General features: G+C 42.9%; 1 long non-coding RNA gene across 1 annotated transcript in view; it reads left to right on the forward strand.

The window, feature by feature from the left end:
* Positions 1-24,841, forward strand: part of LOC138760801 (uncharacterized) — a 34,622-nt gene extending 9,781 nt beyond the window's left edge. The window contains exons 2-3 of the long non-coding RNA XR_011355880.1: positions 8,587-8,729; positions 24,343-24,841. This is a non-coding gene — a long non-coding RNA (uncharacterized lncRNA). The remainder of the gene's footprint in view (positions 1-8,586; positions 8,730-24,342) is intronic.
* Positions 24,842-25,608: the final 767 nt, after the last annotated feature.

The raw sequence follows: 25,608 nt of genomic DNA on the forward strand, positions 1-25,608 counted from the left end.
TATTCCTCAGCTGTTCAAATTACATGAGTTACCTTCGTTCATAACAATCCTCGATACATCTGATCCCCTTCTGGTACTAGGTGTCCAGGATTTCATTATCCAGAGTCATAGGTATTAATCTATACTGGGACAAGGATGTTTTAGGAGCTAACCCCACCTATTGATTTATTTTTTTGCCATATCTGAATTACATGTTTTAATATGGGGTTATCTGTTTCCCTTGATATCAATTTAGTGTCCCACTTATATATTAACTCTCCTGCTTTCTTTTCTACTACCATGTGCAGTCCAATTTGTGCCCAGGAAGGGGTACCATCTCCCTCATAAAGAGAAGCGATAAACCTCGACCGGGCTCCCCAAACGTAATTTTTGAAGTTTGGTAATTTCAGACCTCCCAGTTCGTAACCCCAAGTCAATTTATGCCCTCCATCTCTTCAATGACTTCAGATTCCCCGAACTGGACCACCTCATCTTCACAATGGATGTTCAATCCCTTTATACCTCCATCCCCCATACACAAGGTCTTAAAGCACTTTGCTTCTTTTAAAATGGTGTCTACAGATGTTCATGTTTTACAAGTCCTTGCAACTTCCTTTAAAACTATTCCATAGATTCACTGAAAATTGTCTATTAAAATAGTTGCAATAAGGCCTTCTTTCCCACTTGTATATTCTAAGTTAAGAATACTCAAAAATTTTCTTCCCCCTTTCTCCCTATTAAGCCATTAGATTATTGTTCATCTGCAACATGACTTAGTTCCCTTTGCTCGGATAACCTTTCTGAACAAACATCTCAGAAGTGATTACCTCTAATAGAACATTTTAATATTTTATCCCAGTATGACCTTTCCATGCAGAAGATGTTGCAATCAAGGTGTTCAGGATGAGTAGAAAGAGTAGATAGATACTATTCCTCAGATGAGGGAGCCCATCAGAAAAATTGGAAACACAATTCAAAGGCAATGTAAGAAGTACATCTTCCTTCAAGGAGTAGTTTTTTTTTTCTTTCTTCTTTTTTTTTCTTTGGCTTGGCTTCGCGGACGAAGATTTATGGAGGGGGTAAAAAGTCCACGTCAGCTGCAGGCTCGTTTGTGGCTGACCAGTCCGATGCGGGACAGGCAGACACGATTGCAGCGGTTGCAAGGGAAAATTGGTTGGTTGGGGTTGGGTGTTGGGTTTTTCCTCCTTTGCCTTTTGTCAGTGAGGTGGGCTCTGCGGTCTTCTTCAAAGGAGGCTGCTGCCCGCCAAACTGTGAGGCGCCAAGATGCACGGTTTGAGGCGTTATCAGCCCACTGGCGGTGGTCAATGTGGCAGGCACCAAGAGATTTCTTTAGGCAGTCCTTGTACCTTTTCTTTGGTGCACCTCTGTCACGGTGGCCAGTGGAGAGCTCGCCATATAATACGATCTTGGGAAGGCGATGGTCCTCCATTCTGGAGACGTGACCCATCCAGCGCAGCTGGATCTTCAGCAGCGTGGACTCGATGCTGTCGACCTCTGCCATCTCGAGTACCTCGACGTTAGGGGTGTGAGCGCTCCAATGGATGTTGAGGATGGAGCGGAGACAACGCTGGTGGAAGCGTTCTAGGAGCCGTAGGTGGTGCCGGTAGAGGACCCATGATTCGGAGCCGAACAGGAGTGTGGGTATGACAACGGCTCTGTATACGCTTATCTTTGTGAGGTTTTTCAGTTGGTTGTTTTTCCAGACTCTTTTGTGTAGTCTTCCAAAGGCGCTATTTGCCTTGGCGAGTCTGTTGTCTATCTCATTGTCGATCCTTGCATCTGATGAAATGGTGCAGCCGAGATAGGTAAACTGGTTGACCGTTTTGAGTTTTGTGTGCCCGATGGAGATGTGGGGGGGCTGGTAGTCATGGTGGGGAGCTGGCTGATGGAGGACCTCACACCAAGCTCACACCAAGACACAAGAGAAACTTGTCCGTGAACTACTCTTTGCAGATGATGCCGCTTTAGTTGCCCATTCAGAGCCAGCTCTTCAGCGCTTGACGTCCTGCTTTGTGGAAACTGCCAAAATGTTTGGCCTGGAAGTCAGCCTGAAGAAAACTGAGGTTCAAGGAGTAGAAGAAAACAAGAATTTACCAGCTCAAGAAGCTCACTCAATTAAAGACTTAGAAAGTGAGATTGATAGGTTTTTGTTCGACAAAGATGTTAAAGACAAAATGCAGATTAACTGTGACAAAATGGAATGGCCAAACAGGCTTGAGGGACTGAATAGTCTTGGTTTAGTTCATAGATATTCCCAAAATCTTCTCTACTCACCTACTGCTCATACTTTCAAACGAGACACCACCCAGGAGCAAATTCTGTTGGGAGCTGAAGCTGTTCAGAAAGTTTGACCATTCAACAACTTCAAAGACCAGCCTCCAGGGACCCAGCACTAATCCCAGAAAGATTATGCAAATAGATCAGAACAGGACTTTGGCAATCTATGACAAGATCTGGATCCATTAAATACAAACAGGATGAACAAAAATCACCTTCCCTTTTCCACAAAGGGATGTCACAGAGATGCAACATCAAGCATCACAGAGCTGTGCAAATAAACAAAAATCTAGGCCAATTATATAAACTCAATTACAATCCACTAATGAAAAAACTACAGGACGATTTAGAGCATTGGAAAGAGCTACCACTAACACTGATAGGAAGGATAAACTGTATTAAAATGAACATTTTTCCAAGGATACTATACTTATTTCAGGCATTGCCAATACAACTGACAGAAAAATTCTTCAAAGAGTTAAAGAAAATAATAAGGAGATTTTTATGGAGAGGGGGGAAACCGAGGATAGCACTAGACAAATTAACAGAATGGTATAAACAAGGAGGCTTACAATTGCCAAACTTCAAAAATTATTATAGAGCCGCACAATTAAGGTACCTATCAGATTTTTATCAAACAAGGGAAAAACCAGACTGGACGAGACTAGAATTAGATAAAATAGGGGAAAAGATACCTGAACACATATTATATAAATGGGACGAAAAATTGGTACAACATAGAACTTCTCCAGTAGTACACCATCTCCTCAATATATGGAAGAAGATACATGTAGAAAGAAATAAAATAAATTACCAAATACCAAAACTAATATTGACGCAAAATAAGCTACTCCCTTTTACAATAGACAACCTTGCCTTTAGAAAATGGGAAAAAAAAGGGATTAAAAGAATAGAAAATTGTTTTTCAGGAAGTAGATTCTTATCCTTTGAACAAATGAGAGATAAGTACAATATAACGGGAGATACAGCGCTGGCATATTACCAACTGAGATCCTACTTGAAAGATAAATTAGGAAGCAACTTGAGTTTACCAGAGGGAAGTAACCTTGAATATGTGATTACAGATACAATGTTAATCAAAAGATTTATAAAAAATATGTATATTAAACTGCAAGAAAAGGAAAATGAGGAAACAAATGGTAAAACTAAACAAAAATGGGAACAAGATTTAAATATAAAGATAAAAAAGGAAACATGGGAGAAGTTATGCTCTGGAACGATGAGAAATACAATAAATACGAGCCTGCGTATGATACAATATAATTGGTTACACAGACTATACATTACACCGCAAAAGTTAAATAAATGGGACCCAACAGTATCTGATAGATGTTTTCGATGTAAAAAAGAAAGGGGAACAACAATTCATGCAATCTGGACATGTGAGAGAGTAGAAAAATTTTGGGATGATCTCAATCAGATATTAAATAAAATAACAGAAAACAATATACCAAAGAATCCAGAGATCTTTCTCCTAAGTAACATAAAAAATAAAGAATTTGGAATTGACTTGGAGGATGCACAAAAAAGATTTGTTAAGATAGCCCTAGCTGTAGCAAAAAAATGTATTATGTCAACCTGGAAATTGGAAGATAATTTGAAAATACAACAATGGTATATAGAAATGAATAAATGTATTCCATTAGAAAAAATAACATATAGTTTAAGAAATAATATTGAAATATTCGAACAAGTATGGGAGCCTTACATTAAATACAATAGCGAAAACCTACCGGGAACAAACATTACCTAAGTTGATGGAAGGAGAAGAGAAGAAAAAAATGGACTCAGTAGAATTTCTGGTGTATTTTTGTTGAATGACAACATTGTCTAACTGAATTAATGCAACCTAGATTGTATAACTAAAATGGATGAGAGGGGGGAGGGATGGGGGGGTGGCTTGGGAGGAGGGAGGGGGGAGGGAGAAAAAGTCACTGTAAATGTGTGGAAAAGAAAAAGTGTATATCATGGCTATTGTGATTTATGGTGTGAAAAATAAAAAATTAAAAAAAAAAAAAAAAAAAAAAAAAAAAAAAAAAAAAAAAAAAAAAAAAAAAAGCATCACAGAGCGGACAGAGTTTATTTTATACTAATGAGTTTTGTGACAATATTATCCCTCGTTATCAGTGATTAATGCAAAATTATGCAATAAGGCAATTGACACTCATTGCAGTCTAAATCAAAGTCCAAAGAATGGCATTGCATTTCAAGATTGAGGAATTGGGGGAAGTGAGTTGGGTCTTGCACAAACCCAGGATTTTTGGGGGGTGCAAAACAACTATTTGACATGCTTCTTCTTTACAGATGTGAAGTTTAAAAAACTTTCCCCAATGACAATCATTCATTTTATTTTATGTACATTTTTATATACAATTATGAAGACAATTATGCATTCAGGTCATTGCTCTTCATCAAGGTCATAGAACAACCACAGATGCAGGAGAGGTAGGTTTTTTTTTTACTATTTTTCACTCTGTGAACCATATCAACCAAAATATGTACAAACGTTTCTCATTAAATTTACACAGTGGCATTTTCTCCCTTTTTTCCCCCTTCCCTCCCCTCTTCCCACCCCCCTCCAAAACCCATAAATATTCAACATATACAATACAATAAAACCATAAAACAATATCTTCACACAAAGGAAAATAAACAAGAAAAATGTGTCATCTATTTGTTACACACTGAATCAAGTCGTTTTGTCTTCTTATCATTTTAGGGGATGGAGGTCCACAGCAAGCCCTCTCTGTTATGTTCCATGTACAGTTCCCAAATTTGTTCAAACAATGTGACTTTATTTTTTAAATTATATGTTATTTTTTCAAATGGAATACATTTATTCATTTCCATGTACCATTGCTGTATTCTCAGGCTCTCTTCCATTTTCCAAGTTGACATACATTTTTTTGCTACAGCTAAGGCTATCATAATGAATTTTTTTTGCATTTTATCTAATTTGAGGCCTAATTCTTTACTTCTTATGTTACTTAAAAGGAAGATCTCGGGATTTTTTGGTATGTTATTTTTTGTGATTTTATTTAATATCTGATTTAGTTCTTCCCAAAACGTATTCACTTTTGTACATGCCCAAATTGCATGTACAGTTGTTCCCATTTCCTTCTTACAGCGAAAACATCTATCCGATAATGTTGAATCCCATTCTTTTAATTTTTGAGGAGTGACCAATTATACTGTATCATGCGTAACCTTGTGTTTATTGTATTCTTCATAGTTCCAGAACATAACTTTTCCCATACTTCATTTTTTATCTTTATGTTTAAATCCTTTTCCCACTTTTGTTTAGGTTTATAGTTTATTTCATCATTATCCTTATCTTGCATCTTAATGTACATGTTCGTTATAAATCTTTTAATTATCATTGTGTCTGTAATCACTTATTCAAAGCTGCTTCCTTCTGGTAATCTCAATTTGTTTCCCAATTTATCCTTTAAATATAGAAACATTGTACCATGAATTATTCCATATTTGTACTTCAACTGTTCAAATGTTAATAAATAATTTCCCAAAAAACAATTTTCTACTGATTTCTTTTCTCTCCCATTCTCTAAAGGAAAGGTTATCTATTGTAAAAGGGATTAGTGGATTTTGCGTCAATAATAATTTTGGTATTTGGTCATTTGTTTTTTTTCCTTTCTAAGTGGATCTTCTTCCATATATTAAGTAAATGATGCAATACTGGTGAGCTTTTATATTGCACCAGCTTTTCATCCCACTTATAAAGTATATGTTCCGGTACCTTCTCCCCTATTTCATCTAGTTCTATCTTAGTCCAATCTGGTTTTTTCCCTTGTCTGGTAAAAATCTGATAAATACCTTATTTGTGTGGCCCTATAATAATTTCTAAAGTTTGGTAACTGCAAACCACCTTGGTTATACCTCTTTGCTAATTTATCTAACGCTATCCTCGATTTCCTCCCTTTCCACAAAAATTTCCTTATTATTCTCTTTAGTTCATTAAATAAAAAATTCTGTTAAAGAAATTGGTAACGTTTGAAATAAGTATTGTATCTTTGGGAACACATTCATTTTAATGCAGTTTACCCTCCCTCTCAACGTTAGCTGTAATTCTTTCCAATGTTCTAAGTCTTCCTGCAATTTCTTTATTAATTTCAACAAATAGCAGCAAAGTAAAATCAAAAACGACAAGATATTGAGGTGGAAAATTGAACTTGCCACCTACAATTATGATAACTTGTACCAGCCCAGGAAACTCAATGGGTCCCCCAGATGCTCTATCCTGCGGAACATGTGCCAGCTCACAAATAGACTGATTGCAAGCCGTCTACAACAAACTCTGCCACCCCAGGGTCACCAGGTTCTTCCACTTTATCATTTAATTTAGTTTGTACAAATGGCTTAAGTTATTATCTAACCTGATCTTTATTAGTGGCTGATAATTTAGTTTGTACAAATGGCTTAAGTTATTATCTAACCTGAGCAGGAGAGGTAGGTTGTGAAGATGATGGCTGAGATGACGACAAATTGAATGGTGGAAGAGAAGGGAATGCTGTCTATGATCAGCCAACTCTGTGGTGGTCCACAGCATTGTCAATGATCAGACAAAGTCCTGAAACTAAAAGAGAATTTCCAAGACATGCTTAATGATCTTCAGAGAAAGAGAAAGCACTGGCCTGTCAGTATGATCTCCATTAGAGCCCGTGCCCCTTTACTTCTCACTATGCCATTATCTCAGGCACAACCTTCTTCTTCTGTCTCTATGGTTGCTTAGGATGACCTTGCTGAAGAGCAGTAATCCTAATGCATCATAATTATCTTCATTATTATATTAAAATAACTTTTAAAACATCCTAATTTTATTTACTACCCTTTACATGCCTACTATTCTAACCCATTTTCTGATTTAAATACCTATGTAAAAATGGTATACCCAGCTCTTTGAGTTTGTTGCTATTTCTGGAATACACCAAATGCAAATATGTTCACTGAACATTTTTCCTGAAAGCAAATAGGATTTGACCAAAATCCTACTCAAATGAAAAGTAACTACCAACCCATTGTCCTTAAGGTAAAATACACTACTGCATTCCAGTAGGCCTTTGCTTTCTACCTGTCTCGTTTTAGTGATTTGCAAACTTACAAAATACCAATGCTTCTCTAGTGTTTCACTATTTAGAAAATACTCTTGGCTCCCAAGTGGATGTTCGCACAGGTGTACATTAAATTGAAAATCAGACTGCTTTCATAATGTGCATGTGATTGACAATGTTGGTTTTACTTCAGTCACTATTCTAAACCTAACCAATTAAAGTTGCTTGACAAAATTTGTTAGAATTACATTCTAGTTCTTAATTCTTGCAGTCAATTATATTTGAATACTTTTATAATTGTAGTTTTCATAATTGTCACAAAAACTTGTTTCTCCTTGTATGTTTCAATACTTCTGCATCTACCAAATGTTTTATCGCCAGGGAAGAACTTTCAAAGTGAAAACATTGTTGTGAATTTAGGAAAGATAATAGCCAATTCCATGTAAGAAAGTTTAAATACAGGACACAAAAGTGCTGAAGAAATTCAGCAGGTCATGTGGCACCCATAGGAAGGAAAAGGCAATCAACATTTCAAGTCTGAGCCTTTCATCAGGAATGTGGAGAATCAGGCAGACGCCTGAATAAAAAAGATGGGGGGGAGGAGGAAGAAGGTGTGAGAGCAGGGAGGAAGGGGAATGGAGAGGAGCATAGGCTAACAAGAAAGAGGTAACAGGTGGAATCAGGTGGGAGAGTAGAAGATAAAGAAGCTGTCTTGGGTAAATTTATACCTCTCATTTTGTTCGTTTTAGATTGGTCACAGTGTTTGAGCTACCAAAAGAAAATAGACACACACACCGAGAGCAGTTCAGTTTATACAAATGTTTATTACAAATTCAAAGCTGATTTCACACTACAATATGCAAGCCCTTCCCAACTATACTTATCAACGCTTGGACTGGTCCCAACTGCCGAAGCGAGGCAACAACTGGACACATAGTAGGTTGTCAGGACGCCGGTAGCAGCTTCTCCACCTTCCCCGACCGGGACGTTGCTTGGACTCTGGCTGTTCTTCCTTCTTGACAAGGGGTGTTCCCACCCCTCGGAGAGTCTAAACTTCAGCAGCAGGACCACAGGTTTATATACCCCAAAAACAATTAATCATGCGCCTACTCCTTCTAACACTTGTCAGTCAAAATCAAAACTGAACATACTATTCTACAATTTAGAAGATTAATTATTATGGAACCAAGATGCTATGATTTCCTGGTTTATCTCGTAGATACAAAGACTTATTAAAACTTCTCGAGCAAGACAGGTTGTGACCAATTCGTCAATTTCAGAGTGTCGCATTTAACAACTGCTTTCCCTGGGCCTCACAGTGGAATTCCATTTCAAAGTGTATCTTCAGATAAATCCCCATGGGTGAGTTTAATTACATCTGCTAGTTCTGAAAGTAAGGTGACCTGAGAGTGGCCCCAGTGTCATCAGTTCCACATAAGCAAAAAGCATCTGGGCACATGGTTTTAATCCTCCATTACAGAAGCTAAGAGTGATGGGGGTGTTCAAAGGGCTAAGAAGGGTAGCTCTCTGATGGAAGGAAGGGAAGGGTGGGATGTTGGAGGAAGGGAGACAGGGATGGGAGAGAGAGACACACACACAAGGTTTAATGGAATTTGGAGAAGTTGTTATTGTTGCTGTCTGGTTGGAGAGTGTTGATAAAGAATATAAGATACATTCCTCCAATTTGGGGTGACCTCAACTTGGCAGTACATGAGGCCAAGGACAATGGTGTGTGGAAATAAAGTGGTTGACGACTAGGAGATCCTCAGTGAAATGATCCCCTAGTCTGCATCCAGTCTCCCCAATGTAGAGGAGGTTGCATTGGGATCATTGGATGCAGTAAATGACACCTACAGTTCTACAGGCAAGTTGTTGTTTCACTTGGAAGGACTGATTGGAGTCCCAAATAGTTGTTATGCACCATCAATAACTCCAAAAGACAAGAAGTTATGTAAAACTGAGAGGCTTTTATTAGCAATAAAATGAAGGCACATCCATGCTGGTCGACTGTTCTGAAGTGGGGAGGAGGCTGTTGGGACAGTCATCCAAGGACATGTCCAGACAGCTAAACATAGAGTGGTTTACCACCTTCATCCCTTGTTTTAGAAAGAATCTGGCGGGGGGAAGGTGAAGTGAATTAGGTGTTATTACAAATTAAGTCTTTCAGATGGTCTGGTCTGCCGCTTTGACCATCATAGTACCGGCTGTGGTGCAGCTATTGAGTCCTGGACAAACTGGAATACCTGTATATAGTCATCAGCGTCTACTTGGTGGATGCGTGGTAACGTGTCTGGCATGTCATCCGCTGGGGCTGGGGTAACACGCTGTAGCCTTGGTGCATAATGAGAAATTATAGGTGAAGGGGGTGTAGGGTGATCAGTAATAGTCTCAGGAACCCCTGAGAGCAGGTCCCTAAAAGAGATGGTATTTTCGTGCCCATTAGGGTACGCCACATTAGCATATTGGGGGCTGGCATGGAAGAGATGGACCCTTTCAACCAGAGGGTCAGACTTATGGCTCCTCACGAGCTTCCAGAGTAGGACCGGCCCTGGGAACATCAGCAAGGCCAGCAACGTGGTCCCTGCAGAGGACTTCCTAGGGAAGGAAAACATTCTTTCATGTGGAGTGACATTGGTGGTTGTACATAGAAGCGATCTGAGAAGAGCACCTCTGGGAGGACATCTTGCCAGCAGAATACTAGAAGGCCTCTAGACCATTCTCCCATCCCACCTGGTCCTGCTCATAGTGATGCCTCTGGCCAGCAGGAACTAATGCAGCCTGTCACTCATAAAAGTGTCACTTTTATATGACCTCTTGTCACTATGGATATAGCAGGGGTACCCAAACAGGGTGAAGAGATTGCATAGGTCCTTGATGACTGTGGCAGTTGTCTGAGCAGGGGAAGGCAAATGGGAAATGTGAGTACTCATCATTGATGTTGAGGAAGTATACCTTGTGGTCAGAGTAGGGGAGAGGTCCTTTGAAATCAATATTCAGGTGTTCGAAGGGGCAGGTAGCCTTTATCAGGTGCACTCTGACTGGTTGATAGAAGTGCAATTTGCTCTCCTCAAGAATCTGGCAGTTTCTGGTCATTGTCCTGATCTCCTCAATGGTATAAGGCAGATTGCAGGCTTTGAACCTGGTGACCCTGAGGTGGCAGAGGCTGTTGTGGAGGGCTTGCAATCAGTTTATTTGTGCGCTGGCTCATATTCCGTGAGATAGAGCATCTGGGGGACCCATTGAGTTTCCTGGGCTGGTTCTAGTTATCATAATTGTAGGTGGCAAGTTCAATTCTCCACCTCAATATCTTGTCATTTTCGATTTTACCTTGATGCTGATTGTTGAACATGAAAGGAAGTGCACGTTGGTCAGTCAGCAAGGTAAATCGTTTGTCGGTGAGGTAGTGTCTCCAGTACTATACTGCCTCGACAATGGCTTGGGCCTCCTCGATAGAGGAGTGCCAAATTTCAGGTCCCGGGAGGGTGCTGGAAAAGAAGGCTACAGGTCTGCGTGCCTGGTTAAGGGTGGCAGCCAGAGCGAAGTCAGACACATTGCTCCCCACCTGGAATGGGATGGATTAATCCACAGAATGCGTCGTGGCCTTGACAATGTCTGCTTTTATGTGGCTGAAGGCCGCACGGGTCTCTGATGTTAGGGGAAAAGAGATAGATTTAATGAGGGGCAGGCCTTGTCTGCATTATTGGGGACCCACTGGTCATAGTAGGAGACAAAGCCCTGGCACCTTTTCAGGCTTTGTGGCTGTGGGGAAGGGGGAGTTTCAAAAGTGGGCACATGGAATCATGGGCGTTGTCCACGATGCAGCCAAGGATAACAAGGCAGGTTGTGCGAAATACACATTTAGCCTTATTGTATGTGAAGTTAAGGAGTTTGGCAGTCTGGAGGAAGTTTTGGAGGTTGGCGCCATGATCTTGCAGGTCATAGCTGCAAAATGTGATGTTGTCAAGATACGGGAATGTGGCCTGTCCAGCTGCGTATATCTGTTAATGGTCTGTCTATAGTCAATGACCATTCTGTTTTTCTCCCTATTCTCCATGGGCTGGTGCTGGCTTCAATGATCCCCTCAGTGAGTAGCTGCTGCACCTCTGACCTAATCACGAGGAGTTTAAAGTCTTTGTAGTCTGTGCACCGCATGGTCAGAGTCATTATACAGTAGCCGCAAACATCAGGCGTATGGAACTTCGAGGCCAAAGAGACTTTGTGACTTACTGGCCTTACCACAAGGGAGTAACGCTGCACCCTGTCAAGAGCTCCCACTATTGAACAGGCAGTGCGTCTCATGGCCCTTTACCTGAATATCCATCATCAATCTGGCGATTTGGTGAGGGCTACCTTGATCTAATGTGATGGAGGCTAGTATTGGATCACTGTCTGTAGATGCGGTGGAGTGTTTGGGTGTTCAGATCCAGGATGGCAGCATCCAAGATGGATTTCAAAGATGGCAGCACTGCTGGGTTGGGGTGACTTGGACTTGTACACCTTCGCATAATGTCCTTTATTCCCATAGTTAGAGTAAACCACATCTTTCGCCGGGCAGCATTTCCTCAAGTGCTTGTTCAGGCTGCAGAAGTAGTACTTTGGGTGCTCGTGGAGTACAGCGGTCATGGTCCGATCGCTGGCAGGTTGTGGCAGTGGTGACATTCTGCAGGGTTGCGGCCCTCCCACATCCCAAAATAGCAGCACTCGGCCAACCACAAGATGGCTGCATTGTCGGCTGAGTAGGCTTCCATACTCTGGAGGGCCATCTCTAGCATGCCTGCCAGTTTGACTGCTCTCTGCAAGTTTGAGCTCACCTTGTTCCAACAGTCTCTGCTGGATGTAGTTGGACCTGATGCCCATGACATAAGCGCCTCTGATTCGGTCCTCCATGTTCACCACGGCTGTCATGACCTTGCAGTTGCAGGCCCCAGAGATACTCAGCACTCCATTCCCCAGATTGCTGTTTTCAAGTACTCAGGAGGTGTCTCGCGTAGACCTCATTTACCTTCTTCAGGTACTGGTCTTTCAGGATGTCCATCACGTCTGGGTATGTCTTGTCGTCTCTGATCATTGAATAAACCAAAGGCCTGACTCAGGAATGTAGTTCTGCACCTTGCCCACCTCTGATTGAGCAAGAATGCTTCAAAGCAATGCAGCCAGAGTTCAAAATTGTTGAAGGCTTCAGGCAATTTCCAACTTCTCTTCTTCTGGATCTGCTCCCTTATCAAAATTTATTGCTAATAAAATTGATGCACCATCAATAACTCCAAAAGACTAGAAGTTATGTAAAACTGATTGGCAATAGAATGTCCATGCTGGTCGACTCTCCTGAACCGGGGAGGGGGCTGTGGGACAGTTCCCTTTATTCAGGAGTCTGTGGGAGGAGCCACAGGTACAGTCAGCCAAAGGGCGTGTCCAGACAGTTAAACATACATACAGTGGTTTACCACCAAAGTTTAACTACAGTGAGGTAGTCTTAAGCGGTATTTGTGTCTGAGTTTAAAGGTTCTTTGATCATCTCCAGAGACTTTAATGCAAAAATATAAGTGGACGGTTAATGTAGTTTTGAAGGAGTATTTCCACCGGTGTATTTTAGATAGGAATGTGGCTAGGAAAGGTCTAGCAGTGGTTCTCAACCTTTTTCTTTCCACTCACATACCATTTTAAGTATTCCCTGTGCCTCTGATTATTAAGGGATTGCTTAAGGTGGTATGTGGGTGGAAAGAAAAAGTTTGAAAACCACTATTTCAATTGTATCTAATTGTCTTATCATGTGCACGGTTTCATAACTCCAAAGGAAATGGGCCAATGACAATTTTTCTCAAGCAACATATTTCAGTAACAATTGGGTCTAGAGCAGTGATTCTCAACCTTCCCACTCATGTTCCACCTTAAGCCATCCCTTACTAATGACAGAGCACTGATGGCATTGGGATTACTTAAAGTGGTATGTGAGTGGAAAGTAAAAGGTTGAGAACAATGAGATTGGCTTGAGTGGATAACTTTGTTGGCATGGACAAGTGGGACCAGAGTTAAACAAGAAAATCTGCAGATGCTGGGGCTGAGTGCAATGCACAAAAGTGCTGGAGGGACCATCAGCATCCATAGAAGTAAAAAAGTTACAAATGTTTCGAGCATTGATCTGCTGAGCTTCTCCAGCACTTTTGTGTACTGGGGCCAAAGAGTCTGTTTTTATTTTCTATGAAATATTTTTAACTGAGTGCCTGCCTTCAACTGCAATAATAATTTTTTTAAATCTTTATTGCCTATGGATAGGTGAGGGTTGTCCACGAAGTTTGTGACTTTGTGTTGTGTAATTGATTTTTTTTTACATAAGCATGCAGTGATAAAGATAGAGTAAGAAGACACAATATTCTTGGATATCTGTTGAGAAGGAATGGTTAGGTGGTGTCGGACTCTGGCTTTAACTTACTCTTAATTTAGTCTATGTGTAGTCTGAGTCCAGCGCGTTCTTTGAATGAAGTGATAGGAGAAGGTATTCGGTTTAACAGTCAATTTATTACACAGCACAAGAATAAAACTTAACAGAGCTCTGGGTCAGTCTGTTAGTTCATAGGTCACCTGCCAGTGAGCTACTCCCTGAGACTGACCCCTATTGTCCAGTTGGTTCAGTTTATATAGGTCAACCTTATCATACAGAACAAAAGTTGGCTTCCTTTGCTAGATCTTTTTGCATAAGCGTTATCACAAGTCATCTCCTGTTTTGCAGATATCTGGGGTGTAGCACTCCCATGTTAATCCTCCTGGCCAGACTATCCCATTGTGTTGATCAGAAATTAATTCATCCCCAGATATCTCTAATCACCATTCTGTTCTTGTCCTGCCAATTTCTGCTGTTCTCTTTAACACCTCCTCCTGCCTTAATCTTCCTCCTAGACTTGTTTTCCATTCCCTTTGTTTCTTACAGGCCATTCTTTGTTCTGATCTGGCCTGTGTCTCCTGTGCTACTCACCACCTCATTTCGTTTGAGCATTCCTCCTAAATTGTTTTATGCATTTCCTCTCCCTGTATTTTGGAGAGACAATTTTGCTCAGCCAACTTTGCTCCCTGCTGTGATTGCCACTTAATCACATTCCTTTTTCCCTGAACCATGCAGTAAATATACACTTATTAATTAATCATTTATTTCATACTGTTTTAACCCCTAGATTCCAACAGTCCCCCTTTTGGTCTCATGAAAATGAGACCAACCACCAGTTAATTTATTAGATAGAGAAATCCAGGTTACATGCCAGGGTTGGCATTTCTGATCCCTTGTAATCATTACACTCTTGAGAGGGCAGTAGGGACAAATACATGCCTTGGGGTCTGGGGATGTCTCTCTGTGACAGCGCTCGTTGGATCAGGCACTGGAGGCAGGGAAGGATGCACGGGATCAGGACCAACGCCAATACCACAACTCCAGCAACTAGCACTGCAGTCTGTATCCATCCCCAGGCTCCAGAGAACAAGTTTCCCAGCCATGAGCTGCCCCAGGGTCGCCAGTTCTGAACCGGGGCGTGAGCTAATTTGCGAATGCCAGATGAAATCTCTTTTACTGCTTGCCCATTGTCATCAATTTTCAAACAACAATTAGTGAGATTCAATTTCCCACACACACCCCCTTCAGTGGCTAACAAGTAGTCTAAAGCTAAGCGGTTCTGAAACACCGTGGCCCTAATCTGTTGCTGCTCTTCTGCCAACAGATCAAGGGCTGCGGCGGTGTCATTGGTGATAATTTCCAAAATGGCTTGTAAACGAATCAGACGGTTTAACATGTAAATTGGGGTTCGATATCCCCAGGACCCATCCTGTGCCCAAGTAGCAGGTCCATAATAAGAAATAATGCGCTCTGGAGGCCAGTCCTCTCCCCACTCACCGATCTTTAAATACCTCTTCTGGCGGAGCCCCTGATATACACGCGCTGCTAACTGATGGGAGTCGTTCTGTGGTAACAGCACAAATTGTGGTTGAATGATACCTATACAGCACGTTCCCCTCCAGTCTGGCTCCAAAAAAGTGTAAGCCGTATTCCCACAAATCCAATATAAACCCTCTGGGGCAAATCCGTGTGGATAGGGATGAGCCCAAAATTGTCTGAGTGAGGGAACCCCTTCATATGGATTAACGCCCGTGCAATTCCATACCCCTTTCCCACGGGAGTTATCTGTTATGGGTCTACAATGTGTTACCTTCTGTGGGGACAGGAACCACCGGGGTCGCTGAGGATGCCATCGAGGGAATTTCCCCAAGATCTTAACCCTTGTGCATCTCGAGTCTCCTTTATAATGCCTGCCTTGCTCCTTCCTGATACATTCCTCTCCCAATGGGTGATTAGCTAGATGCCATGTCTGGCGGGGGCGCGTTTCATCTGCCGATCCGTGAAAACTCATCAACTCCCATACTTCCAGGGGCTCCCCGCTCCATGGCCATGATCCATCTCTTGTGGGTCCCCCACATACCCAACAGTTTTTAACCCCCAAGAGTTCTGCCGTAGTTTGGCAAAGGTCTACCCATCTGTTGTCCCCTACTCTGTGAGTGGCAGCCTGGCGTTTAGCGTTGTCATAGATATCCCCCTTTTCTCTGTCCCATACGTATGGTTGTTTTCTCTTTTGCCACATGGGGTCCCACTGTATCCTCTGAATGGGAATTGAGCCCCCTTTCTCCTTATCTTGGTCTCCCTCCGGGGCACAAAACCATGTTACTCCTTGGGGACAGCGGTCTCGATTTGATGTGAACTGTAAAGAGCCCTTATTGAATTTAACATCATACACTTGTCCATTATGCACACACTTACGTCCTGTGTGAGTCCCCACACAGTGTTCAGGAAAGTTAGTCCAATCAGTAAAGTACTGTTCTTTTTCGTTGTGCGACCCCCAGGCCGAGTGCACACACTTTGTACAGTGGTTTTCTACCCCAGCCCCTTCAAGGGCTCGGAATACCAGTACCCATAGTCCCCACATAGTATTCATCCCAGCTTTTTTCGTTGTTTTGATGCCAATAACTTGATTATGCCGTCAACCACTGATACACAGTCACTGTAGTCCAATAGTCTCTTTAAAAAAAAAAGGACTTTAAGTGTTCTTAGTCCGTGGTTGCTTCACAGGTTCTCAGTCACCTCCGTTCGAATCTGTTCCAGTGTCCGTGTCGGTGGGTCCGTTGCTGCACACTGACTCCAATGATACCACGTCTCGCCTTTTCCTTGTAGTCGAACCGCGTGGGACGTCCTCTCCACCCCTCGGTAGGGTCCTGTCCACCTGGGCTCCGACCACTTTCTCTTGATGACCTTTAGCAGAATCCACTCCGCGACTGAAGGTATCGGTGTTTCCCCTTCTCTGTTGGGACTTGTGACCTGTTGTGAAAAATCTGACACCAGAGCCGTTAGTTTATCATAATACAGCTTGCATCCCATTGAACTTACCCCATTCTTCGTAGTCTGACTTCTGGCTCCCGGTCCCGGGAACTGGTGCCCCGTTCGTAGTTCATATGGAGTGAATCCTGTCACAGAACTTACCGAACTCCTTATTGACATTAATGCCAGAGGCAACGCATCCACCCAATTTAGTTTGGTCCGTGCCTGTACTTTCCCGATCTTACCTTTTATTGTTTGGTTCATCCTCTCCACTATTTTCTGCCATGTTAATGCCTTCATGGGTAAACGTAACATTTGGAGCATTCAGGATCTTTTCTAGTCTCGTCTGCCTTAACGAAGTCATTGTAAATGCTGTGGAGCTCACAAATGCTACAATACTATGTGTTGTTAATACTGTCAGGCCATGTCCCATTACTATGTGTGCCACCTTTTGTAGAATCTTTGCTACTCCTGCTGCATGTCTTGTACATGGTGGGTGTCTGTCTTCCGTTGGGTCTAGTGTGATACTCCCATACATGAGCACACATCTTCCACCCCCTTTTTTCTGAAAAAGAACACCATCAATTGTGTGTGCTTTTACAGAAACATCCAAAAAGAAAGGTAGTTTATAATTTGGAATCGCCAAATCTGTAGCTGTTGTAAGAGCTTGCTTCAATAGAATAAAACTCATCTCAGCCTGTGCAGTCCAATCCAGTGTAGCTCCCAGGTTCCTCATCCCCTGCTCATTCACCAAAGTTCGCAGTGGATGTGTCAACTCACCATACGATGGGATAAACTGCCTACTATAACCTGACAAACCCAAAAACGAAAGCATCTCTTTAACTGTCTTTGGTTTTGTATGATGTAGTATTGCATCTGCCAAATAGGGGTGTAATCTGACAGTTCGAAGGTTATGGGATCAACCTGCTGACAAAAACCCACATCTGCTGATCTCGCTGACCACAGGTTCTCAGGGAGAGAATCTAGCATAGGGGCCGAGTCGGGGTGATCCATCTTCTCCCTACCATGAAATCGTTCAATCTGTCTATGCTCAAGGAGGACTTGATCATGTGTCGGAGACAAAATTCTGTATGCCTGACCAGATGAGGAGAACTGCACTGTCGGTATTTGGGTGTCAGACCAGTCCCTTAGGGACTTCAAGTTCCGACACATCGGTCCCAAATCTTTTGCCTGATGAGTAGTGCCAATTGCAAGGGTGACATGAGGAATGGCCTCACCTGCCATCTCATACCATTCCAGCTGCTCAGATGTCAGTGCCACCGCAGCGGCCACTCCCTCCTTTCCTATCACTATGTAGTCCGAATTAATTTCCCATTGCCTGCCCTCTACCTCTTCATAAAAGGCATGCTGATACATTTCATCCCCATCCCTATCGTAAAAGAGGGTCATATGGGGAGGGTCCGAGGGAGGGGTATACGGGTGTAACGTCTGGATCCACGGCTTCCATTGATTATAAAGCTTTAGCAGCCCTCCCTTCTGTGGGTCCTCAGGTTGCAGCAGCCCCCAGTAAATGTCAGCCCATTGTCCCTCAGACACGGATCCTCCAGCTGCTGCCAACAACATTTGAGAACCGGAATGAAGTGTAGTTACTGAACAGTTCATAGAAAATCCATTTGGAAAGGTGACCTCTATTCCGTCGGGTCCACAAAGGATGGATGCTCCGCACTTGAACAACAAGTCTCTGCCCAAAAGATTGGTAGGACACCTGGCTGACAAAATGTACTGATGTGTAAAAGTCTGTCCTGCCACAGAAGTGACTAGTGGTGTAGAAAACGGCAGATTTTCTGGTGTACCCGAGAACCCTATCAGCTGGACGCTAGAGGATGATGTTTTATCTTGAAATTCAGTGCCAGTGAGTGTTGAAAATCTGGCTCCCGTATCCACTAAAAAGGATACTTCCATGTCCATAACTTTAATCTGCAGGAAAGGGTCTGCCAACCTAGCCTGCTCGTGGGTGCTCGGGCTCCGTCACTGTGGGCAATATTGCTCCTCCTCTGTCAGCAAAGGGAATTGTCTCCTCGGAGCTAGAGCCGCATAGGGTGCCTGATGTACCGGGGGTGGCACTGACGATCTCTGGGGCTGGACCCAAGGCTCCTGTTGTGGTGGTCCATAGCCCCTTGCCCCCGGGTCCCGAGGCTCCCAAACTAGGGGACAGTCTCTCTTCAAGTGTCCTGGCTGACCGCATCCAAAACATACGGCTGGCTGCCTTCGTGGAGCACTCCGAACTCTCCCTCTTACTCGGAATCCCCCCATTGGACCTCCCATTCTGGCCACATAGGTGGGACCCGGTGCCCAATATGGGGCCGGGTGCCAACTCATATTATTCCCTTGTGGTGGCTGCGTTGGCTGCTGAATCATCTGGTTTGCACCCTTTGAGGAAATCTTTTTTGCCTCGTTTGCCTTTTTTCTAGCCTCTTCCAATTGAAGCTTAAGGAGTTGCACTTGTGCCGACTCCATAGTATGTTTGTCCTCCTTTTGCTTAGCCCTGTAACGTTTCATGTGATGGGTCAAATGTTTTTCCCATTGCTCACTCGAGCAGCCAGGAATATCAGGGTTATTCTCTAATGCCTCCCTAACTACAGCTGGCAGTCCACTCGTTACTGCAGCCCTAAAGAGTGTAGTCTGCAAGGGATCTGTGGCTGGGTGTACTCCTGCCTTATCAGTCCAACTCTCCCTACACTGACTCAAAAAAGTCGAGATCTCCTCATCCTCCTTTATGGAAAAGGTCAGGGACTGCATGACACCGGGGGAAACGGGGAACTTATCTCTCATAGCCCCTCCTATTGCCGTAGCATGGTTGGCAAATGGCTCGGCATCGAGGCACCTAGTGATTCCTGCGATCATTTCTACCTGCTGTATCTCCCACAGCCCAAGCTGTTTACCCAATAATGCTCTCCAATCCCCTATGGCTATCTTATGTCCCATCGTATATTGGCAGAACTTTCCCATCCACGCTCCACCTCCCTCAGTCGGAGGTGGCATTTTATCCAAAATACAATTCATGTCAGTGAATGAGAAGGGTTGATACCTCTCCCCAATTTGCGGACCCTTATAAATTAGCGGCATCTGTCTATACCTTTCTGGAAGCCGTACTTCCTCCCTGTCCCGCAACGCATATCCCAAAGGGGAACGAGGGTCATCCTGACTCTGTCTTCTATGTGTGATCATGCTTCCCCTGATCGTGACTGGCTGTTCCTCCTCTTCATTCTCCACACTCACACTAGCTAGATCAGTATCCTCGTCCTGCTCTCTCTCCCGTTCCCATCTGACACTCGCTGGGTCATTTCCCTTCCTATTCTCCTCTTGTCCCAGCTCTCTCTCATCTGTACTTCCCAAGCCCCTACTATTTTTCCTTACTGCACATCTATCGTTCTGTACTTCGTGCACCCACTCTTTTGTTTCCTCCACTCTCCCCTGTGCAACTCTCTTCAGTCTCTCCTTCGCCTCATGTAGTTCTGGACCTGTTAACTCAGTGACATTCACTATTCCCTCACTTATCTGCATCGCTGGCATTTGGGGAATAGGATAAGGTGGTGGCAATGTCTCCGGTAACTCTGGATATAACGGGGCTGACGGCTTCACCTCCCCCGTATTCTCCTTAGTGTTATGGGATCCCTGTTTAATATCATGTTGAAGGTTCGCTTCCACAGCCATGCAAGCCAATGTTATAATGTGTAAATCTGCCCTTCTCTGTTCCTTCACTTCTCTCTGTTGTTTAAACCTTCTTCTCTTCCATATAGATCCTTGTCCTTTTGCCTCATGTTCCTGCACCTCCTTGGCTGCTTCCCTCTCTGCTTCTCCTAAGTACCGTACCAGTCGGATTTTTTCAAATCCTTGTGGCACCTTCCCCTGATTCTGCAGCTCTCTCCATATCTGTTCGTATCGTGCCATAGCCTGTACCTCCTCTCCCTTCGGTACTCCTCCCAGTAATTGATCCCTTGTTTTCTCCCACTGTCGGTTTACAGATAGGGGAACCCCTCTGTCTACCCCGAGCTCTTGCCCTACATCCCTATTTACTCCTTCCATCTCCGTTCTGATCTTTAACCCTTTAGACCGTGATTTTGACACCCTGCAATCTACTTCGTCCCTTCCCACGTTGTATAATCACTAGATGACCAGCAGCTCCCTGAACACAGGTGTTCCCCTTCAGGGATGATCAGAGAGAGAGCCAGCTGGGGGATTATGTGTCTCGTGGTTGTGTGAAGTGTCTATTGTTTGTTTTGCGGTTAGCTTGTTAGTTTCCCCCTTTGTGTGAAATGTACATTGTTTGTTTTGCGGTTAGTCTGTGTACACAGGTGCCTCACTGTGTGACTGCCTATCCCCACTGTGTTTCCCTGATCCGTATTCTAAATACCTTGCCTCTATGCCTTCTCTACCCTGTAAAACAGTACAATCTGTAACCTCTGCTGCCCCTTTTTCAGAAGTACTTAAAACATCGAGAGTAATACAGTGATATACACAGCAACAATACCAGCGTGCATGGAAAAACAGTTAAATGCCGAACACCTTATACAGATACTTATTACTATTATGGTACACGATTCTTAAACAAATACTTATTATACACTACTATGGTACACGATTCTTAAACAAATACTTATTACACACTATAGAAACAAATAACTATAACACAATACACCTTATACGGATACTTATTATACACTACTATGGTACACGATTCTTAAACAAATACTTATTACACACTATAGAAACAAATAACTATAACACAATACACCTTATACGGATACTTATTATACACTACTATGGTACACGATTCTTAAACAAATACTTATTACACACTATAGAAACAAATAACTATAACACAATACACCTTATACAGATCCTTATTATACACTACTATGGTACACGATTCTTAAACAAATACTTATTACACACTATAGAAACAAATAACTATAACACAATACACCTTATACTACTTGGCCAAGTGTCTAAATCTACCTCTCCAGATTGCTACAAGGGGCTCCAACCCCGTTCTACTAGAGGGACCTCAACCTCCTTAGAGGGATTCCAACCGGACCTCAACCTCCTTAGAGGGATTCCAACCTTTTCCTAGAGGGACCTCAACCTCCGTAGAGGGATTCCAACCTCCTTTTCCTAGAGGGACCTCAACCTCCGTAGAGGGATTCCAACCTCCTTTTCCTAGAGGGACCTCAACCTCCGTAGAGGGATTCCAACCTCCTTATACTAGGGGGACTCCAACCCCCTTCTACTACAGGGGACTCCAACCCCGTTCTACTAGGGGGACTCCAACCCCCTTTTACTACAGGGGACTCCAACCCCGTTCTACTAGGGGGACTCCAACCCCCTTCTACTAGGGGGACTCCAACCCCCTTTTTGTTTTATTCTTTGGCTTTAACGAGGGCTTTTGCAGAGTAGTGACAACACACAATTTATCTTTGCCAATAGCAGAACTTCGTTAAAACAGGCGTCTGCTTACCTCCCTTTGTAGGATGGTCACTTGTTGTTATCACCACACCACAATCGACCGGTGTTTCGTATCTTTTTCTTCCGTCACTTCTCCATCTTCATCACGTCGGGGTCACCAAATTGTCGGACTCTGGCTTTAACTTACTCTTAATTTAGTCTATGTGTAGTCTGAGTCCAGCGCGTTCTTTGAATGAAGTGATAGGAGAAGGTATTCGGTTCAACAGTCAATTTATTACACAGCACAAGAATAAAACTTAACAGAGCTCTGGGTCAGTCTGTTAGTTCATAGGTCACCTGCCAGTGAGCTACTCCCCGAGACTGACCCCTATTGTCCAGTTGGTTCAGTTTATATAGGTCAACCTTATCATACAGAACAAAAGTTGGCTTCCTTTGCTAGATCTTTTTGCATAAGCGTTATCACAAGTCATCTCCTGTTTTGCAGATATCTGGGGTGTAGCACTCCCATGTTAATCCTCCTGGCCAGACTATCCCATTGTGTTGATCAGAAATTAATTCATCCCCAGATATCTCTAATCACCATTCTGTTCTTGTCCTGCCAATTTCTGCTGTTCTCTTTAACACCTCCTCCTGCCTTAATCTTCCTCCTAGACTTGTTTTCCATTCCCTTTGTTTCTTACAGGCCATTCTTTGTTCTGATCTGGCCTGTGTCTCCTGTGCTACTCACCACCTCATTTCGTTTGAGCATTCCTCCTAAATTGTTTTATGCATTTCCTCTCCCTGTATTTTGGAGAGACAATTTTGCTCAGCCAACTTTGCTCCCTGCTGTGATTGCCACTTAATCACATTCCTTTTTCCCTGAACCATGCAGTAAATATACACTTATTAATTAATCATTTATTTCATACTGTTTTAACCCCTAGATTCCAACAGTGGATAGTTGGTAGATCTATTGCAGCTCAATGGAAACTTGGCAAACAGCAACAACTAATAGTTCATTAGCCTAAAATTTAAACAGGGATAATTTACACAAAGTTAGACAAACCAGCATCGGAAGTAAAAGTGCATGTTGGATCCAACATATTCTTTCTTTTTCAATCAAGATCCAACATAAATTGCATTTCTGTAGGTCTTCTGCATTGACTTAAAAAAGAGCACTAGCTCTGCCAGACTATGAACAGTTGTGATTCCAGATTGAATTATTGAACACAGTAAGTTCCACTAATTATTGCTCTTTGAGGATGCTCTTCAAATTAAGTTGCCAGTGTCTAATTGTAGGTTGTAAAATATTAAAAATATTAATTTACTAAGAAACTTAGGAGCATGTCCTGATGAAACTAGTAAATTGTTAAGTTTGGCTTTTTTAAAGTGACCTTCAGTGAATTAGATCAGGTGACTTACAAGTGGTTTCCTGTTGGGTAGAACTCACTGTGATTTTTACCTTGATGTCCTCAGAAGTCCAGCACCCAAGGTGGTGATGCCCAAATTCATCAGCCCTTGAGGGTTGTGGGCTCTGGGGACAAGTGGAGCAGTGTAGAGCACTAAAATGGGAGTGAAACTCCCCACCTTCCACCTCCCCCTCACCATCCCACTCCATCCAGAAGTGGATACAACAAGGTAGGAAACCACAACACTGGACCAATGGCAGATAAAGGCCTAACACCGGCTTGTGAGAACCAGGTATTGTAGTGTGCTATCGAACAGAAGCAAACACACAAAACAAAGTCTGTTTTACAGGCTTTATTCAACATAAGCTTCCACAGAGCTGGCTGTGAGAATGCTGTTCCAAGCTCTGAGACTGTCTTCGAAGGGCCGGATCTAGCTTATATCCCGGAGGGTGATTGACAGCTGACTAGGTGTTGCCATGTCCCCCGTGCTCTTCTGCAGGTACAGAGGTCGCCAGAGGGTGGGGCTTGGTTCATTCAGGTTGGCTGATTGACAGCCAGCTAGGTGTTGCCATGTCCCCCGTGCTCTTCTGCAGGTACAGAGGTCGCCAGAGGGTGGGGCTTGGTTCATTCAGGTTGGCTGATTGACAGCCAGCTAGGTGTTGCCTTGTCCCCCGTGCTCTTCTGCAGGTACAGAGGTCGCCACCTGCAGTAGGCTGGTGGTGTATCACCACAGGTATTAGGAGCAGGATTCATTATGGCAAGAAGCACACCCAAAGGGTCTCAATTGCTGACATTTCTTAAATTGCTTTAGGGTTCAGAACTAGGAGATTGAGAGGATGACTTGGATGCCTGGTGCTCAGATTCAGCATTAGATTGGAAAGGAAACCATGGAGGCAGCATCATCGAAGGAGGCAGCAGGATCCACAGACATTCAATGTCTCTTTCTTACATTGATTCTCTTTCTTATATTGATTGTGGCCTGGACTAGTAGCGCTTCTTTGCGTGCCTTTACAGGACAAACAAAGGAAAATAACTTCTGTGTATACAACAATATACAGTATGGAATCGTGATTCTCAGTTGATGCTGAAACCCATTGTCACTTTCTACTGCATTAATAAAAGTATCCAGGTTCCCACTCTTCCATAACATTTTTAAAAATTCAACAAAGCAAAGTATTATTTTTAGTAATACAGTACCAATGGCATCAGGAAAGATTTGACACCTTGTAGTAGGCATGCAGATGAGTTTGAATGGATCTTTGAATAATGATGCTAATTTGAAAAGTCAGAACAATTTCCAGAAAATATTAGCCGGGGCTTAAATAAGGTGAGTGTTTGGGATTTGTGGGGGAGAGGGGGATGGAGGGGGAAAGATAGACAGACAGAGAGACAGACAAACACAGAGAGAGAGAGAGAGAGAGAGAGAGAGAGAGAGAGAAAGAGAGAGAGATGTCTGATACCTGCACTTAATGATGGTAGTGACTGAGAAATTAATCCAATGACATTCCCTCAATAATTGTATAAACCAGGAGAATCAACAGACTGCTAACAAATTTAGATCTGGTGGCAGAAGTTGAGAAATAACTATTAAAGGTCAACAAGAACTGAATCCCACCAGTGCAGTCCAATAGTAAATTTCTTGTTTGCTCTGTTAAGACTAATGAAGCCTTGCATTATTTGTTGCTTTTCCAATGACTTTGGGGCTTGTAGATGACAGCAAAACAAATTTTAAAAAAGCACTGAGAGAGTTATCAATGCAGCTCCATTGACAGTGTCTGTACAGAGCTTCCTGATATCTTGCATAGGGAGGTTGGTTGATGGTGTGTTGATGCTTCACTGCAGATAAATGATATCAAGAACGAGGGGGACCAGGTAATGGACCCACCTCCAATGAGCCTGGGTAAAGGGTTAGCTGACTCTTTTCCAGAGTCATTTTTCTCATTTCTTACTCCTAATTAAGAGCATTAAGAGTTTAATTACATTTCAGCCTAGAAGTTGGATCCATGAATTACCTTTCTTCAGGCACAAATTGCAATATAAGTAGTTTCACTGAGGTTGGATCACTGTTAACTTCTTC

The sequence above is a fragment of the Narcine bancroftii genome, chromosome 4, assembly GCF_036971445.1.
Source record: "Narcine bancroftii isolate sNarBan1 chromosome 4, sNarBan1.hap1, whole genome shotgun sequence".
Classification (NCBI taxonomy): Eukaryota; Metazoa; Chordata; class Chondrichthyes; order Torpediniformes; family Narcinidae; genus Narcine; species Narcine bancroftii.